The following is an 18,969-nucleotide window of genomic DNA, read 5'->3' as shown; positions in this document are numbered from 1 at the left end:
TCCTACTCAACCCCGTCTAAGCACAACAGCCAGCCCTCGGTCCCTCAGATGTGGAAAAGTAAAAGACCATTTCCTCCTAGCCATGAGAAAGCTAAGAGGTTGAATTTCACCATCTGCAAGCTCTTGGCTACAGAAATGCTGCCTTTCCGCCTGGAGGACACAGTGGATTTTCGAGACCTTATGTCCGTCTTAGTGCCCCAGTACCAGATGCTCAGTCGGCACTACTTCTCAAAGAAAGGTGTGCCTGCGCTCCACCAGCATGTCGCACACAACATCACCGCTTCTTTGAGAAACTCTGTGTGTGACAGGGTGCATTTCACCACAGACACTTGGACGAGTAGGCATGGACCGGGGCGTTACATGTCGCTGACTGGGCACTGGGTAACTATGGTGAGAGCAGGACAAGGGGCTGCTGTCCAAGTCTTACCGTCCCCACGAGTTGTGCGTCAATCCTCTTTATCTCGAAGTTCCTCCACTGCTTCTGCCTCCTCAACCTCCTCTCGGTCCTCCACCTGCACCCAAAGCCTGTCTGGTAAGGCCACCTGCATTCTAACTGCGCAGAAGGAATCCTGCACACCTCCTTACTATGCTGGCAGCAGGGCTCAAGGCATCAGTGTTTACTTTGAAATGTCTGGGAAATGTGAGTCACACAGCTGAGGAGTTGTGGTCAGCTCTGGAGACCCAGTTTCATGAATGGTTGTCTCCACTGGACCTGCAACCAGGGAAGGCCGTGTGCAACAATGCTGCATCGCCGGGGCAATGTCACACACGTGCCTTGTATGGCTCATGTGTTGAACCTGGTTGTCCATAAATTGTTAGCCCACTATCCCGGACTAGATGGCCTTCTGCAGGGGGCACGGTCGCTGTGTGCTCACTTCCGCCGTTCGCATCCCGCAGCTCAATGACTTACATCTCTACAGAAGTCGTTGGGCCTGCCAGTTCACCGGCTGAAATGCGATGTGCCGACACGGTGGAATTCAACTCTGACCATGTTGCAGCGACTGTGGCAGCACCGACAAGCCCTGGTGCAATACGTTCTGACGTATAGCCTGGGCCAACGAGATCCAGAGGTGGGGCAAATCACGCTGCAGGAGTGGTCTCAGATCAGGGACCTATGAAGTTGACACGCCCCCTGGGCCGTGGGGTACCCTGAGCCGGGCCGGTAGACGCTGGGGGTTGTAGTCACTGTGGCGGTGACCCGGTCCGTGATCCAGGGCGGTCAATCCAAGGGTAATTTGTATATATGGGTTTTATAATGTTCGACTACGCCACCTCTGGAGTGGGGCAAAAGGGGCCGCCGCTGCGGAACAGTCCTCTGAAGCTAGTGGTTTTGCAGCAATGGTATTATTACTCACCACAGGAAGAGTGTAGCTTGAGGGCAGTGTGGGTGGATGATGGTGGTTGTAGTGCAGGGAGTCAGTAATGAACACAGAGTCCGTGTGATGCAGTCCCAAGATCTTTACTCACAGTTGTTGCAGTCCAGATTACAGGTACCAGAGCAATCTCACCCGTCGTGCTGTGCGTACTCAGTGAGAGGCTCAGTCCACCCCCAGATAGCTCCGGAGTACTTAGCAGGACCCCCTTCTGTGTGTCCTTTCTCTGGCCTTCTACCTGCACCTCACACCCAGTGACACTTCTATCCGGTATCCTCGGGCCTTGGCGGGCGACTTGTGTTCCGTCCCGTGGGTCCTATGTGGCTACCTTCTTAGTGAGACTGGTGTGGACTTTTACCTGCAGTACATGAAATGCTGCAGCCTCCGGTTTCTAGTTGAGCCTTGCTGTTTCTCCGCTAGTTGAGGGACCGGTTCCCCTTATCTGGTCTGACCCCTCTACCTCCTGGTAGCAGCAGGAGTACGGGTGGCCTTCTGCACGGCCCATAGCCCTAGGCTCCCTTCGGTTCCTGGAGCCTTCCTGCTCCCACTCCTCTCTTCTCTCCTACAGTCCTGGGCCTCCCAGGCTAGGCCCGCCTCTGGAGCAGAGCTCATGCCGAGCCTCTGCTCCTGTCACTTTTCCTCCTCTGACTGGCTTGCTCTTTCTAAGATAGCTTCCTATTTATACTCTCCCTGTCATGTGCTCCGCTAAGCTGCTCCCCTAAGCACCCACTACATAGGACCCTTCCACCAGCTAGGGACCTGGGACTGTGCTCTCCCTTAGGAGCAATCTTGCCCTACCCCCACTGCGGGTATGTGTTGGATGCAGGTGTTAGGGTCCCGAGCCATATGCCTTCCTTACCTGAGGGTGAGATACCACACCTCTGGGTGAGATGCAGTAACTCTGTGGTGACTGAACCCTCAGGGGCGCCACACACCCTTCTGCACAGTTTTGAAATGGCGACGAAGATGTTTAGTGCTGACGACGATGCCATTATCAGCATGACTATTCCGGTGATTTACATGCTGGAGCACACACTAAACAGAATTCAGAGTCAGGTGGTGGGACAAGAGGAGGTGGAGGAAGTAGAGGAGGAGTCGTATGCGGAAGGGATAACATCTCCAAGGTCCAGACGGTTGGCAGCACCAAGGCGGCAGGCATGGGAGGGTGGGGGAGAGGGATTAACCAGGGCGCATGGTAGCAGCCAAACTGTTGAGGAAGGTGCAGGAGCCGAGGAAGAAGTGGAGGACGAACTGGCGATGGGCATGGAAGACTCATCAGATGAGGGAGACCTTGATCACATTTCTGTTGTGCGAGGTTGAGGGGAGAGGGCAGAGGAAGGAAGCATGATTCTTACCTCGCTACCAACACAACAACGACTTGGTCCTCCTGGATGCGCAAGACTCATGAGTGCCTTCTTGCTGCACTACCTGCAACATGACCCTCAGATTGTCAGAATTCGAAGTAATTCCGACTACTGGGTTGCCACACTCTTAGATCCCCGGTACAAAAGTAAATTTGCCGAAATAATTCCTGCCATAAAAAGGGATTGACGCATGCAGGAGTATCTGCAGACGCTGTTGCAGAATCTTACATGTGCTTTTCCACAAAACACCAGTGGTGCACGTAGTGAATCTCACAGTTCTAACTTGCCAACCATGGGACTGTCGAGTCTTCATCACTCAAACCGTAACAGTAACACAGTATCTGCTGGTAACAGCAATTTTGTGGAATCGTTTCACCACTTTTTTAGACCATCCTTTGCAAGGCCACAGGAGACAAGAAGTCTGACATATAGTCAACGCCTAGAGAGGATGGTGCAGGAGTATCTCCAAGTGAACATCGAAGCCATGACTGTGTCACTGGACCCTTGCTCATTTTGGTATTCCAATCTGGAAAAATGGCCGGAGCTCGCCACTCACGCCTTGGAGATCTTGTCATGCCCTGCAGCCAGTGTTCTCTCTGAACGTGTGTTCAGCGCTGCTGGTGGTGTGCTGACAGATAAGCGCACGCGTCTGTCCACTGAGAATGTAGACAGACTCACGTTCATAAAGATGAACAAATCATGGATTCGCAAGGACTTTTCTACCCCTGTGTTATCCTTGGGAGACTAAAACCTTGAGGATTTGGTAAAATCACCTCACCAACCGTTTTAAGCAACTGTGGGGCAATTGATGCCACTTAACCCTAGAACGCATGACCATAAAAATCTACACTTTCATATACCTGGGGCCTTTTAGGCTCGTGTGCAAATAACATGGAATAACTCAAACTCAAATGACAAACAGCTATATACATGAAGAATACCTAGAGTTTCAAAATTCTAACTAAAGTAATCTTGCAGAAAATAGAAAACAATTAACAGGGCGGGCCTGCGAGGCCCCATGTATGCGTTCTAGGGTTAAGTAGTGTCTGTGCCACAATTTTGGGAAAAAATGGAGACTCTTTTTGGAGTCCCCTTGCTGTGTCTTACGCGACGTTGGCATCGTCAATTCCAGGTGGGTTGGGTCGCCCCCCCCCCTTTTTAACTGTAAGAAAGTAGATACACTATGGCTTGGGGTAACACAGATGGTTGAGTCTGAAGAGCTCAGAGGTCTGCTCCAAATCTTCAGTGTCTGCTAGTCAGCGTAGAATTTTTAACTGCATCTAGCCTAGGCAATACTTTGGGCGTAGTAGTCCAGCTGCGAAGCAAGCTGCACCGCCTGTGTATCTAATAAGAATTTTTAAATGCATCTAGCCTAGGCAGACTGTGGGGACCCCCAAACAAACCCAGACGCTCAGCCCCCCTACCGCCCCCCTTTCCTTGACAATACAATAATGTAACTCTTACAACTGGATGGGTGAGGATCGGTCACAGCTTTATTAACTCTTTATACTCATTCCATTAGAAAGGCATTTTATTTCTAAAATAATTCAGCTTGTTGCAGCATGACCTGGGTCTCCACTCCGGCAAGTTGGCCAACAAGTGTAACTCTCCAACATGTCATTTCTATTTCCAGGCCACGGAGGATCCTGCGTACTCGTATGCAGGACTCTGACCCCCACCCATCACTCTTAACGCTTGTTCCACTCCGTCCTGGAGTCCTGACAGGAATATGTCCAGTTCAATATTCATTAAGTGAACAACGTCGGGCCGTATGAGGCCTGCTTTATCTCCTTCCAGTTGTCGGTGTCGTACCACTACACCGCCTCTGTCTCTTCTAAATTTTGCCATCCGAATATTTATTACCCGCCTTGTCCGTTCGATGGCCGTGATGTCTCGCGCACCTTGCCATACCGCTATCGGCACAATCTCTGACCATACTATCGCTAGTTTTGTGAAAAATTCTCTGAAGCGCTCAGTGTCTAGTTTCATTATTGCCATTAGTTATGCGCTGTTATGATGACATAGGTTGTTTCCCCCGGCCTGTATAACTAAGATGACCGGACATCTTGCCTCTCTCCCTACCTTGATTACCTCCATTAGTACCTGTGGCCATAGCAGGCCTCTAATACCTCTCTAGTTGAAATATGTGTTATGAAACTCTAATTTTCTCCCGCCTGGGCAGACTTTCGCATTTTTTTCTGCCCAATACATATACGAGTGGCCTATCACCCACACTGTTGGCTTAGCGTCACCTGTAAAAGAAACAAACCACGTTAGGATAACAAGTCCGGTCTTATGTATCTTGCCAAACACGTGGATCGCCATCTCCCTATCCTCTGAACTTCCGTTTCTGACAGTCCTGCTCTTGCTGCTTCCGTGGCCGCGCCTATGCGGAATGAGTGTGTCCCGTAATCTTTGGGGTGGTTCCCTGCCGATGTTATGCATTTATTAAATATAGCTTGGAACTGGTATCTTGATAATGGCATTCCATCAATGTGTGATAGGAAGAAATTACTTTGTGATCTGATGGTTAGATATGTTTTTACTATTGTTACCCAACTCAGTGTACCGTTTGTGGGTTGTAGAAGTACCCAAGTGCCCCTGCCCGCTGGAACCGTTTTCGATTTGTGTATGCGTAGACGTATTGCATTATTGGCTATGACTACGTCCTGGTGTAATAAGCCTCCACTGGTGGTAATTTTGGATTGAGGGACTAATTCGCTTATGCATAGCGCCCCGAAGAAGGCGATCACAAATGCAGTAGACAGTAGTGTTGCTTCAAATTGTGAGTGTCATGTTAATGGTGTTAGGGATATGATGTGAGAAATCAGTTTTAGTGACACGGGACGGGACGTCTACACTCCTGACTTGGCTGACCCCTTTTCCACCCTTTTATGGATTGTCTGATGATGAACCTTTGTCACATCTCCCCAATTCAGTAGTTGGAAGTGAAATGCTACTCCGGTCAGACACCGCTGCGCTGACGCCCCTGATATGCCCCTCATAATTAGCTGGTGGAGAAATTCTATGGTGACTTGTGATCTGGCTTGTTCACATTGGTCAACCCGTCTGCCTGCTACTAGTCGTGTCCACTCTTCCCATGCCTTACCGTATGCTTGCCACGTCGACGGGGCAACTGACGCTCTGATTAATGGCATCAACTATTTGCCACTAGATCCCATAGGGAAGGTGGGCAACTGTTGCCCGATGGGTGGGTGTTGTGGAAGAGCTCTGTGAAAATCTGCCAATTGAATTGTTATAAAGCGTTAGCAGCAGCTTTAGACCCCTCAGCATAGTGGCTAGCGCAGACCCATACATTGTGTTTTAGGCACAGGAATGCTAGCCTGGGTAGTAGGCCTAGCACTGGGGGAGACGATGATGCCATCTTATTAATGCAGTGCGCTAGGCTGGTGTTTTTTGTTATGAAGCGTATATTTTTGTAAGCCAGGCGCGCGCCCCATATTTCTATTGCTACCACTATTGGGAAGAAAAATTATTTTCAGGGCTAGATGCAGCTAAAAATTATTATTAATTTAAAAGCTGGTGGAGCTTGGTATAGATGGACTAATACAATGAGTCCCACACACTGCTAGAAGGCCAAATATTTTTTCAGAGCTAGATGCAGATAAAAATTATTTTTCATTTGCAACCTGATGGAGGTCAGTATAGATGGACTAATAGACCAAGTCCCACACACAGCTAGAAGTCCAAATATTTTTTCAGAGCTAGATGCAGATAAAAATTATTTTTAATTTGCAACCTGATGGAGGTCAGTATAGATGGACTAATAGAGAAAGTCCCACACACTGCTAGAAGGCCAAATATTTTTTCAGAGCTGGATGCAGATAAAAATTATTTTTAATTTGCAACCTGATGAAGGTCAGTATAGATGGACTAATAGAGAAAGTCCCACACACTGCTAGAAGGCCAAATATGTTTTCAGAGGTAGATGCAGATAAAAATTATTTTTAATTTGCAACCTGATGGAGGTCAGTATAGATGGACTAATAGAGAAAGTCCCACACACTGCTAGAAGGCCAAATATTTTTTCAGAGCTAGATGCAGACAAAAAATTATTTTCAGTTTGCAACCTGATGGAGGTCAGTATAGATGGACTAATAGAACAAGTCCCACACACAGCTAGAAGCCCAAATATTTTTTCAGAGGTAGATGCAGAAAAAAATTATATTCAGTTTGCAACCTGATGGAGGTCTGTATAGATGGATTAATAGAACAAGTCCCACACACAGCTAGAAGCCCAATATTTTTTCAGAGGTAGATGCAGAAAAAATATATATTTAGTTTGCAACCTGATGGAGGTCAGTATAGATGGACTAATAGAGAAAGTCCCACACACTGCTAGAAGGCCAAATATTTTTTCAGAGCTAGATGCAGACAAAAAAATATTTTTCATTTGCAACCTGATGGAGGTCAGTATAGATGGACTAACAGAGAAAGTCCCACACACAGCTAGAAGCCCAAATATTTTTTCAGAGGTAGATGCAGAAAAAAATTATATTCAGTTTGCAACCTGATGGAGGTCTGTATAGATGGATTAATAGAACAAGTCCCACACACTGCTAGAAGGCCAAATATTTTTTCAGAGCTAGATGCAGAAAAAAATTATATTCAGTTTGCAACCTGATGGAGGTCAGTATAGATGGACTAATAGAACAAGTCCCACACACAGCTAGAAGCCCAAATATTTTTTCAGAGGTAGATGCAGAAAAAAGTTATATTCAGTTTGCAACCTGATGGAGGTCTGTATAGATGGATTAATAGAACAAGTCCCACACACTGCTAGAAGGCCAAATATTTTTTCAGAGCTAGATGCAGAAAAAAATTATATTCAGTTTGCAACCTGATGGAGGTCAGTATAGATGGACTAATAGAACAAGTCCTACACACAGCTAGAAGCCCAAATATTTTTTCAGAGGTAGATGCAGATAAAAATTATTTTTAATTTGCAACCTGATGGAGGTCAGTATAGATGGACTAATAGAACAAGTCCCACACACAGCTAGAAGCCCAAATATTTTTTCAGAGGTAGATGCAGAAAAAAATTATATTCAGTTTGCAACCTGATGGAGGTCTGTATAGATGAATTAATAGAACAAGTCCCACACACAGCTAGAAGCCCAATATTTTTTCAGAGGTAGATGCAGAAAAAAAATATATTCAGTTTGCAACCTGATGGAGGTCAGTATAGATGGACTAATAGAGAAAGTCCCACACACTGCTAGAGCGCCAAATATTTTTTCAGAGCTAGATGCAGAAAAAAATTATATTCAGTTTGCAACCTGATGGAGGTCAGTATAGATGGACTAATAGAACAAGTCCCACACACTGCTAGAAGCCCAAATATTTTTTCAGAGCTAGATGCAGAAAAACATTATATTCAATTTGCAACCTGATGGAGGTCAGTATAGATGGACTAATAGAATGATGCTATGCCCAAAAGATTTTACTTCACTAGGTGCAGTAAAAAAATTGGTATTCTATACACAGGTGGTATATCTTGCAACACAGATAGGCTACTCCACTGACTAACACACTCTGCAATAGGCCAAAAAGGATTAGCTTTGCTAGATTCAGCCAAATGCTGTGAAAAAAACTTGCACAGCACTGGCACAGACCTGCCTGGCAAAAACTGATAGGAACTGATGTAACCTAGTCCTGAAAAGGACTGCAATTACAATTAGTCTTTACTCCCACAATCTATCTATTTAAGAGCACAGACCTGCCTGATAAAAGTCGTAGGAAATGCTGTAACCTAGTCCTTAAAAGGACTGCAATCACAACTATTCCCTACTCCCAAGCTATCTGTAGATTTGTGCGAAAATTGGCTTGAAATTAACAAGGTATAGCGCACACAGCAACAGCGGTGCCGTCTAACACGCAGCTGCAGCAGTGAGAAAATGGTGGCGACGGGGAAAATGGCTTGGTCTTATAGGGCAAGGACATGTGACATACACTGCCAATGACACATGCCCTTGCTTGTGTGAAAAAAGCACTTCGCTCCGTGTGTGCGCTGCTGATAGGCTGACAGATTGCACCTCCCCACTGTAAATGCGGGAAAGAGAAAAAAAAATGGAGATCTTCATTATTCCTGCAGAGATCCATCCCCTGCCCCTCCCCCCACCCGCTGTACACTCAAACTGCGTATTAACATTAATTTTCATCATTACTGAGAAAAAATCCAGTTATGATTTTGGTGCACGAACAGTTATCGAACATAACCTCGAACAGCCGAATTTTTCTTAAATCGTTCGTGTTCGCCGAACGGCTCGAACACCGCCCAAAACAGCTCGAATTTGAGATTGGCGAACAGTTCGAGTAGAACAACGCTCATCTCTATTAAGGATCTAACAGAGAGGCTGCATGAATCAATCAAAAGGTATGATACTAACCATATGGGTTCGCAATAGAATGCAGGGGATGTCACCGATGCGTGGCCCTACGCGTTACGCCATTAAGTCCTGGCTTGATCAGGGGTATAAAGTAAAAATCCCATATACCTCATATATATACACCTCCAAACACCACCACATCAATTGGTCAAACAAGAGAACAAGTAAATATATGGACCGAATCTGGATAGAGAGGCTACCCTTTGGCAATGAATCCACTATAGGGGCTGTACAGGCATCCACAGTATTCCGCATACCAGATTTTGTGACTAATCCTTTCATGCTCCATTAAGCCTATAGGGGTGGGATGTCTAGCACGTGTATAATTTGCGTGCGTGCCACGCTGGAACGCATGATGATCAGCTGGGTGATCAGGAAGTGATGTTATCCTATATATCACGGTGTGCGTGTCACACTGGAACGCACTATCGGACATACACAAAGCGGAAGTAGATGCCGGGGGAGGAGACATCTCCCCTCCAGCTTGTTTGCGTGCCAGCAAGGAGCAAACAGGGGAAGTAGATGTCGGGGGAGGAGACATCCCTCCTCCAGCCTGCTTGTGTGCCAGCGTGGAGCGCACAGCAAGGAAAACCAGAAGTCAGGGGACCCATCGACTAATTGTAAGTGAAAGAGCGTGCCACAACAAAGTGTTGTGGTCACACTGAGCTACAGAGACCCAAGTCTAAAAGGGCATAAATAGCCCCATACTACACATCTCAGCATGGAACACATGATAAGGAATAGAGGAAATGAAAAGAAGGAACTTTAAAAGTCAAACTGCAAGAGGATCCTAAAAAAAAATATTGATCATATTTGTCATATTTATCATATTTATCAGTGTAGTAACTCACCACAGATATTAATTAATACTGAAGGAGTATATGAGCATGTGTATCAGGCCATATTCAATAAAAATATTAATAAATATTTGGATCGGACTTCAAAAAGATATCCACACCAAAGATGTAATCAGTACTGATTGGTCCCCAAGATACTAGCGTTTATAAAAGCCCGTAAACAATAAGTCTTCATTTATACCCTTTGGAGACACACAGTCCATCATATATATCCATCTAGACTCTAAACGTAGCAATGCTGGTGCAACATCGCCCCCTCGGATATTCGGTGAGAGTCGATCCAGACCGTAAATCTTTGTTCCAATAATCTTACATCGATGAAATTGTAGATAATGCATAGCCACGGTAGAGATTGGTTTTTGTACTTTGAGATGGATTTCTGCCAAGGCAATGTTGGACAAGTGTTGTTGTATCCGTTTGCGTAATTCTTGTGAAGTTTGACCTATATACACGAGAGAACACGGACAGACTAAAGCATAAATAACATTTTTAGTCCGACAATTGATAAAATTTTTCAATTGAAATTCACGTTTGTCCATCGGGTTGACAAATATATAGGTAGAAGGCATATGTGGACATACATTACAGAAAATTATCACCTATGAAGGGAAGATGGAAACATTTGATAAAACAGCTTTAGTTCAGCCCTTTCTTAATAAATTGAAGGATACTTTTGATCGTTATGAGAAGGAGATTATGGCGGGTAAGAAACAGAAATTTATCAGAGACAAACTGGATTATGATAATAAAGTGGCATACAAATGGTCACATTGCGGCAATAAAAGATCCCGGTTCAATATGGCTGATATGCCTCCTAGGAATAGAGATGGGGATGTTACATCAAGTGATTTTTTATCCACGGACACCAGCGACCTAGAGGGCACACAAGACGTGGAGGGCGGAAATGGAGGGCAAAAAAATACAAGGAAACAGAAACACAAGAATTACTCACCCTTTCACAATCACTTGAGGAGCAAAAACAGACGGTAGCCGGCTCATCAATGGTGGATCATCCAGGAGAGTTAGAGATCATAAATCTGTCCGATCATATACTTACAAGGGATGAGAGGTCAGTTTTGGAGAAGGGATTGACATTTTCTCCTATGCAGACTCTCGATAAATTTGTATTTATTAAAGATACCTATCTCTTTTTCAGAAATCTTACATTTAAGTTCCTTTATCGGCAACTTTTATTGAATATGGCCTGATGCACATGCTCATATACTCCTTCAGTATTTAATTAATATCTGTGGTGGGTTACTACACTGATAAATAAGATAAATATGACAAATATGATCAATATTTCTTTTTAGGATCCTCTTGCAGTTTGACTTTTAAAGTTCCTTCTTTTCATTTCCTCTATTCCTTATCCTGTGTTCCATGCTGAGATGTGTAGTATGGGGCTATTTATGCCCTTCTAGGCTTGGGTCTCTGTAGCTCAGTGTGACCACAACACTTTGTTGTGGCACGCTCTTTCACTTACAATTAGTCGATGGGTCCCCTGACTTCTGGTTTTCCTTGCTGTGCGGTCCACGCTGGCACGCAAGCAGGCTGGAGGAGGGATGTCTCCTCCCCCGACATCTACTTCCGCTTTGTGTATGTCCGATAGTGCGTTCCAGTGTGACACGCACACCGTGATATATAGGATAACATCACTTCCTGATCACCCAGCTGATCATCATGCGTTCCAGCGTGGCACGCATGCGAATTATACACGTGCTAGACATCCCACCCCTATAGGCTTAATGGAGCATGAAAGGATTAGTCACAAAATCTGGTATGCGGAATACTGTGGATGCCTGTACAGCCCCTATAGTGGATTCATTGCCAAAGGGCAGCCTCTCTATCCAGATTCGGTCCATATATTTACTTGTTCTCTTATTTGACCAATTGATGTGGTGGTGTTTGGAGGTGTATATATATGAGGTATCTGGGATCTTTACTTTATACCCCTGAGGAAGCCAGGACTTAATGGCGTTACGCGTAGGGCCACGCATCGGTGACATCCCCTGCATTCTATTGCGAACCCATATGGTTAGTATCATACCTTTTGATTGATTCATGCAGCCTCTCTGTTAGATCCTTAACTCTCAGATATGCATTAATTTTCTGGGAGGATATATTCTTCCCTGATGTTTGAATTCTCTATTATAGTGACATTTTTATTAACTATTCAGAGGGCTCATTATAGTAGCTTGTTCGCAGTATTAGGATTATCGGATCTTATATTATACCTATGTCATGCAGATCATTCAGAGGGCTTATTATAGCGGTCTGTCTATACAACAAGGATCATTGGATCTCATATTATATTTGTGCCATATATTCTCTGATGTAGATATCTGTATGTACACTATACCTATTGGATTCACATGTTAGAACTCTCTAGAGGGGTATTTCTGTCCATGCGTTTTTTCTTGTCTTATATGTTTTTTTAACTGTATTTTTTAACTAAGTGGTGCTGTATGTCTTTTCTACAATAACATTTCTACAATGTTTTCAACACACTGCCTCTATATTTGATTATTTACTATGCTTGGTGCCTACTCTACCCTTTGCTTCTTTTCTTTCACTTATTTCTCAGGGATTTTGGCACAGGCGTATGTCTTATCATAAGGTGGTGCTGGGTCTTACATTCTTTGGAACTGCCCTATTCTGCTCATAAATCCTCCCCAACATCTGCAGTGTAGAGTTCCAATGCGTGGGGACATCACACACCAGTCTGTGAGCTGGAAGCTGCAAACGCTGCTGAAACACGGCAAGGGCGGCGGAAGCTGTAGGTGACTTTCTAAAATGGTAACACAGGCGGCGTACTTTGACAAGCAGATCCGGCTGCTCCACGTAGGATTTGAGAAAACGCTGAACCACGAGGTTAAGCACATGGGCCAGACATGGTACGTGTGTGAGCTTGCCTCGCCTCAGAGCTGCCACCAGGTTCCGGCCATTATCACAGACGACCTTGCCTGGCTGTAGGTTCAGCGGTGTGAGCGACAGATCTGCCTGCTCTTTCAGACCTGTCCACAACTCTTTAGCATTATGTGGTTTGTCACCTAAGCATATTAGCTTCAGCACAGCCTGTTGCCGCTTGGCCGAGGCTGTGCTGAAGTGCATCCAGCTTCTGACTGATGTGGTCATTTCGGAGATGGAGGCTGAAGAGGAGGGGGAGGCTGAGGAGGATAAGGTGCAGGAGCTGTAGACCGTGGGGTCAACCCTGATTGACCTAGGGCCCACAATCCTTGGCGTCTGGAGGACGTGTTCTGTCCCAAGGTCCGACTGGGTCCCGGCTTCCTCTATGTTAACCCAGTGTGTCGTCAGCGAGATGTATAGTCCCTGCCCACAAGCACTTGTCCACGTGTCCGTGGTTAGGTGGACTTTCCCGGTAACTACGTTGTTGAGGGCACGGTTAATGTCTTGGGGCACTTGCTTGTGTAATGCGGGGACGGCACACTGGGAGAAATAGTGGCGGCTGGGGACCGAGTACTGAGGGATGGCCGCCGCCATCAGGTTGCGGAATGCTTCTGTCTCCACGAGCCTTAAAGGCAACATTTCGAGCGCAAGCAGTCGTGAAATGTGAGAATTTAGCAGTCTGGCCTGTAGGGCATTGGCTGTGTACTTGCGCTTGCGTTCCAAGGACTGGGGTAGGGACAACTGAACGCTGCACTGGGACAAGGACGTGGACGTGCTTCCTGATGCTGCTACTTGAGAGTGTGCAATGACAGGTGCAGGGCAGTAGGCATCTTCACATGCACCATGTACAGGGGATTGGCTTGCATGCACTACAGCGGAAGAAGGAATGGTGCCACCCACAGACACTGTTCCTGGACCCTGGGGTTCGGCCCACAAAGTCGGGTACTTTGCTGCCATATGCCTGATCATGCTGGTGGTGGTCAGGCTGGTCATTTTGCCACCCCTGCTGATGCTGGCCTGGCAGGTGGTGCAAATGGCCTTTTTTTGGGGTTATCGGCAGAGTCTTTAAAAACAACCAGACTCGGGAAGACCTAACAGTTGTACTGGCAACTTCCTTCGTGTTGGTGTTACGGGGAACGGTTGCCTGCCTTCTGTCTGCGACCACCACACTGCTTCTTCCTGCCTGTTGGGGTGCTCTGCTTCCCTCCCCCTGTGTGCTGCTGTCCTCGCTCTGCATGTCCTCCTGCCAGGTTGGGTCAGTTACTATATAATCCACCACCTAGTCTTCCACTTCCGCACCCTGGTCCGCCTCATGACTTTCTGGCAATTGTGTCTCATCATCGTCCACCTCTTGTGACACTTTCCCACAGTAGCCTTTGTGTGATCGTGGCTGCTCAAATATTTGGGCATCGCTACATGCGATCTCCTCTTGCTTCGCTTCAAGTGGACCGGGCTAGAGGCCCGAATCTATAAATGGAAAAGTGATCAGCTCTTCAGAGTGTCCAAGTGTGGGATCATTTGTCTCTGGGCACTCGGCATGGTGGGAGGAAGGAGGATCAGGGTGAGGAATATGCAGTCCAGACTCACGGCTACTGAGACTTAACCATGTGGAAGACAGGGTGGTGGTGGCTAAGTGACTGAAAGCATTATCCGCTATCCAACCAACAACCTTTTGACACTGCTCTGGGTTCAATAGTGGTGTGCTGCGGTCCCCTAGGAATTGGGACAGGAAGGTCTGGCGAGAAGATGTGGGTGTTTGTTATGGCGCAATTTCAGCTTGCCCATGGCCTTGGCCTCGGCCTCTGCATGCACCATCACCATCACGTCCAGTTCCCTGTCCCTTGCCACGTGCCTTGTCCATTTTAAATGGAAGACAATATCTTCCACGCTCATTACAAATGACTGAATTTGGAGCAAACTTATATGTGATCCGTGTGACAGAGAAACCACAGTATTTAATATCTGGCCTGTAGGTAACTATTTTGAACAGCAATCTGGTGGCGATTGCTTCACTGACACACTGAATCAAATTTTTAATGGAGGTCAGAAATGGCAGTATTTTCTGAAAACGTATATGTGATCCATGTGACGGAGACAAAACAGTTTTAAATACCTGACCTGTAGGTAACTATTTTGAACAGCAAACCGGTGTCATAAACTCCGCATACACAGTGAAGAAAAAATTGAATGGAGGCCAAAAATGGCAGTATTTTCTGAAAACATATATGTGATCCATGTGACGGAGAAAACACAGTTTTAAATACCTGGCCTGTAGGTAACTATTTTGAACAGCAATCTGGTGTCACATGCTTCACTGACACACTGAAACATTTTTTTAACGGAGGTCAAAAATGGCAGTATTTTCTGAAAACGTATATGTGATCCGTGTGCTGGAGGAAACACGGTTTTAAATACCTGACCTGTAGGTAACTATTTTGAACAGGAAACCGGTGTCAAAAACTTCGCAGACACAGTGAAAAAAAATTTGAATGGAGGCCAGAAATGGCAGTATTTTCTGAAAGCGAATATGAGATCCGTGTGACGGAGAAAACACAGTTTTAGATACCTGGCCTGTAGGTAACTATTTTGAACAGCAAACCGGTGTCAATTGCTTCACTGACACACAAACAATTTTTTAATGGAGGTCAGAAATGGCAGTTTTTTCTGAAAACGTATATGTGATCCGTGTGACAGAGAAAACACAGTTTTAAATACCTGACCTGTAGGTAACTATTTTGAGCAGCAATCTGGTGTCAATTGCTTCACTGACACACTGAAACAAATTTTTAATGGAGGCCAGAAATGGCAGTATTTTCTGAAAACGTATATGTCATCCGTGTCACGGAGAAAACACAGTTTTAAATACTTGACCTGTAGGTAACTATTGTGAACAGAAAACCGGTGTCGAAAACTTTGCTGACATACTGAAATTTTTTTTTTAATGGAGGCCAGAAATGGCAGTATTTTCTGAAAACGTATATGTTATCCGTGTGACGGAGAAAACACAGTTTTAAATACCTGGCCTGCAGGTAATTATTTTCAACAGCAATCTGGTGTCAATTGCTTCACTGACACACTGAAACAAATTTTTAACGGAGGTCAGAAATGGCAGCATTTTCTCAAAACGTATATGTGATCCGTGTGACAGAGAAAACACAGTTTTAAATAGCTGGATTTTTAGCGCTGTAATATGGAAAGGACCTGGCTGTATTCTGCAGTGCCAACAAGCAAATGGCGCAGAAAAACGGTGTTCTCTGGATTGCTTTTGAAGCAAATAATGAGGATTAAGATCCAAATAAAATTATTCCTGGCCCCTGAGACCTGGACCTATTTCTAGAAATATCTAACAGCAGCAGAAGGCAAAACTGGAATGGAGCCTCTTGTGCTATATGCACTGCAATCTGCTATATACACTGCCTGCCTAAATACTCTGCCTGCCTGATTTCTCTGCAGATGGATTAGTCCTCAGAAGGACTGTTTGTTGAGATGGATATTTGTAATGTCGTGTTTTTTCCCTACATTATCTAATACACAAGCAAATCTCTCCCTAGCTCAGCAGCACCTTTCCCTACTCAGCCTGATTCTGTAATCACAACCACCATGGCTGCGGCATTACAATGAGTGGAAGGCAATCCCTGCACGTTGATTGGCACTCTAAAGAGCGCAAAACATGCAGGGAGGGGACCCGAGCATCCGTCCGAGCATCTCGCAAGTACTCGGCGAGCTCCGAACAACTCGAGTACTGAGATGCTCGGGCGAGTACCGAGTACTTGCGAGTATGCTCGCTCATCACTAATCGTTGTGAATGCAAAAATTTAGAGTTTTCCACTAAAATGTTGTTTTAGTCCCAAATTTGTAATTTTCACAATGGATAATAGGAGAAAATGGACACCATAATTTGTTAGATTCTCCTGAACATGAGGCTGTCGGGCACATGTGTTTGGGCACATTGCAGGGTTCAGAAAAGAAAGAGCGCTATTTGATTTTTGTAAATTTTTCTGGAATAGATTATGAGAACCAATGAAGAACACCGAATAAAAAAGGTCAAAATATACAATATGGTAAAATTAAAAAACCTTTAATAATAATACGGATGGGTCAATAGGTGGCACTGTAGAAACAGGCACACACACTTTCTAACAGTACATAGTCTAAAATAAAAAATTCAGAAAACAATACAAGTCTCATGAATCAAAAATATAAGTTATACATACGCTAGGAGATCAATATATAAATTACATAGCTGTAAGAAAAAGGTATATCTACAATATTAGAGTGTATCTCATATGCCAATTATGCTGCACATCTGTAGCTGCTGAGCAGATTATATAAGACACAATAGTCCAATGTGATTCACCAGCGTACAACTACAGTACAGACCAAAAGTTTGGACACACCTTCTCATTTAAAGATTTTTCTGTATTTTCATGACTTTGAAAATTATACATTTACACTGAAGGCATCAAAACTATGAATTAACACATGTGGAATTATATACTTAACAAAAAAGTGTGAAACAACTGAAAATATGTCTTATATTCTAGGTTCTTCAAAGTAGCCACCTTTTGCTTTGATGACTGCTTTACACACTCTTGGCATTCTCTTTGTGAGCTTCAAGAGGTAGTCACCGGAAATGGTCTTCCAACAATCTTGAAGGAGTTCCCAGAGATGCTTAGCACTTGTTGGCCCTTTTCCCTTCACTCTGCGGTCCAGCTCACCCCAAACCATCTTGATTGAGTTCAGGTCTGGTGACTGTGGAGGTCAGGTCATCTGGCGTAGCACCCCATCACTCTCCCTCTTGGTCAAATAGCCCTTACACAGCCTGGAAGTGTGTTTGGGGTCATTGTCCTGTTGAAAAATAAATGATGGTCCAACTAAACGCAAACCGGATGGAACAGCATGCCGCTGCAAGATGCTGTGGTAGCCATGCTGGTTCAGTATGCCTTCAATTTTGAAGAAATCCCCAACAATGTCACCAGCAAAGCACCCCCACACCATCACACCTCCTCCTCCATGCTTCACGGTGGAAACCAGGCATGTAGAGTCCATCCGTTCACCTTTTCTGCGTCGCACAAAGACACGATGGTTGGAAGCAAAGATCTCAAATTTGGACTCATCAGACCAAAGCACAGATTTCCACTGGTCTAATGTCCATTCCTTGTGTTCTTTAGCCCAAACAAGTCTCTTCTGCTTGTTGCCTGTCCTTACCAGTGGTTTCCTAGCAGCTATTTTATCATGAAGGTCTGCTGCACAAAGTCTCCTCTTAACAGTTGTTGAAGAGATGTGTCTGCTGCTAGAACTCTGTGTGGCATTGACCTGATCTCTAATCTGAGCTGCTGTTAACCTGCGATTTCTGAGGCTGGTGACTCGGATAAACTTATCCTCAGAAGCAGAGGTGACTCTTGGTCTTCCTTTCCTGGGGCGGTCCTCATGTGAGCAAGTTTGTTTGTAGCGCTTGATGGTTTTTGCAACTGCACTTGGGGACACATTCAAATTTTGCCCAATTTTTTGGACTGACTGACCTTCATTTCTTAAAGTAATGATGGCCACTCGTTTTTCTTTACTTAGCTGCTTTTTTCTTGCCATAATACAAATTCTAACAGTCCATTCAGTAGGACTATCAGCTGTGTATCCACCTGACTTCTGCACAACACAACTGATGGTCCCAACCCAATTTATAAGGCAAGAAATCCCACTTATTAAACCTGACAGGGCACATCTGTGAAGTGAAAACATTTCCTGTGACTACCTCTTGAATCTCATCAAGAGAATGCCAAGAGTGTGCAAAGCAGTCATCAAAGCAAAAGGTGGCTACTTTGAAGAACCTAGAATATAAGACATATTTTCAGTTGTTTCACACTTTTTTGTTAAGTATACTGTATAATTCCACATGTGTTAATTCATAGTTTTGATGCCTTCAGTGTGAATGTACAATTTTCAAAGTCATGAAAATACAGAAAAATCTTTAAATGAGAAGGTGTGTCCAAACTTTTGGTGTGTACTGTATGTTTAACCAAATAAGGGGTTTAAGAGCTGGTAAACCAGCAATATAACCCAC

General features: G+C 44.9%; 1 long non-coding RNA gene across 2 annotated transcripts in view; it reads left to right on the top strand.

Moving 5' to 3' along the window:
• The window catches only part of LOC141264264 (uncharacterized), a 225,954-nt gene that overhangs the window by 86,369 nt on the left and 120,616 nt on the right, over positions 1–18,969 (top strand). The window lies entirely within an intron of this gene.

The sequence above is a fragment of the Phyllobates terribilis genome, unplaced genomic scaffold, assembly GCF_046119375.1.
Source record: "Phyllobates terribilis strain yellow unplaced genomic scaffold, ASM4611937v1 Scaffold_4__5_contigs__length_816908805, whole genome shotgun sequence".
In the NCBI taxonomy this organism is placed as follows: domain Eukaryota; kingdom Metazoa; phylum Chordata; class Amphibia; order Anura; family Dendrobatidae; genus Phyllobates; species Phyllobates terribilis.
Note: the sequence above shows the minus strand (reverse complement) of the source record. Positions and strands in the feature narration are given on the sequence as shown.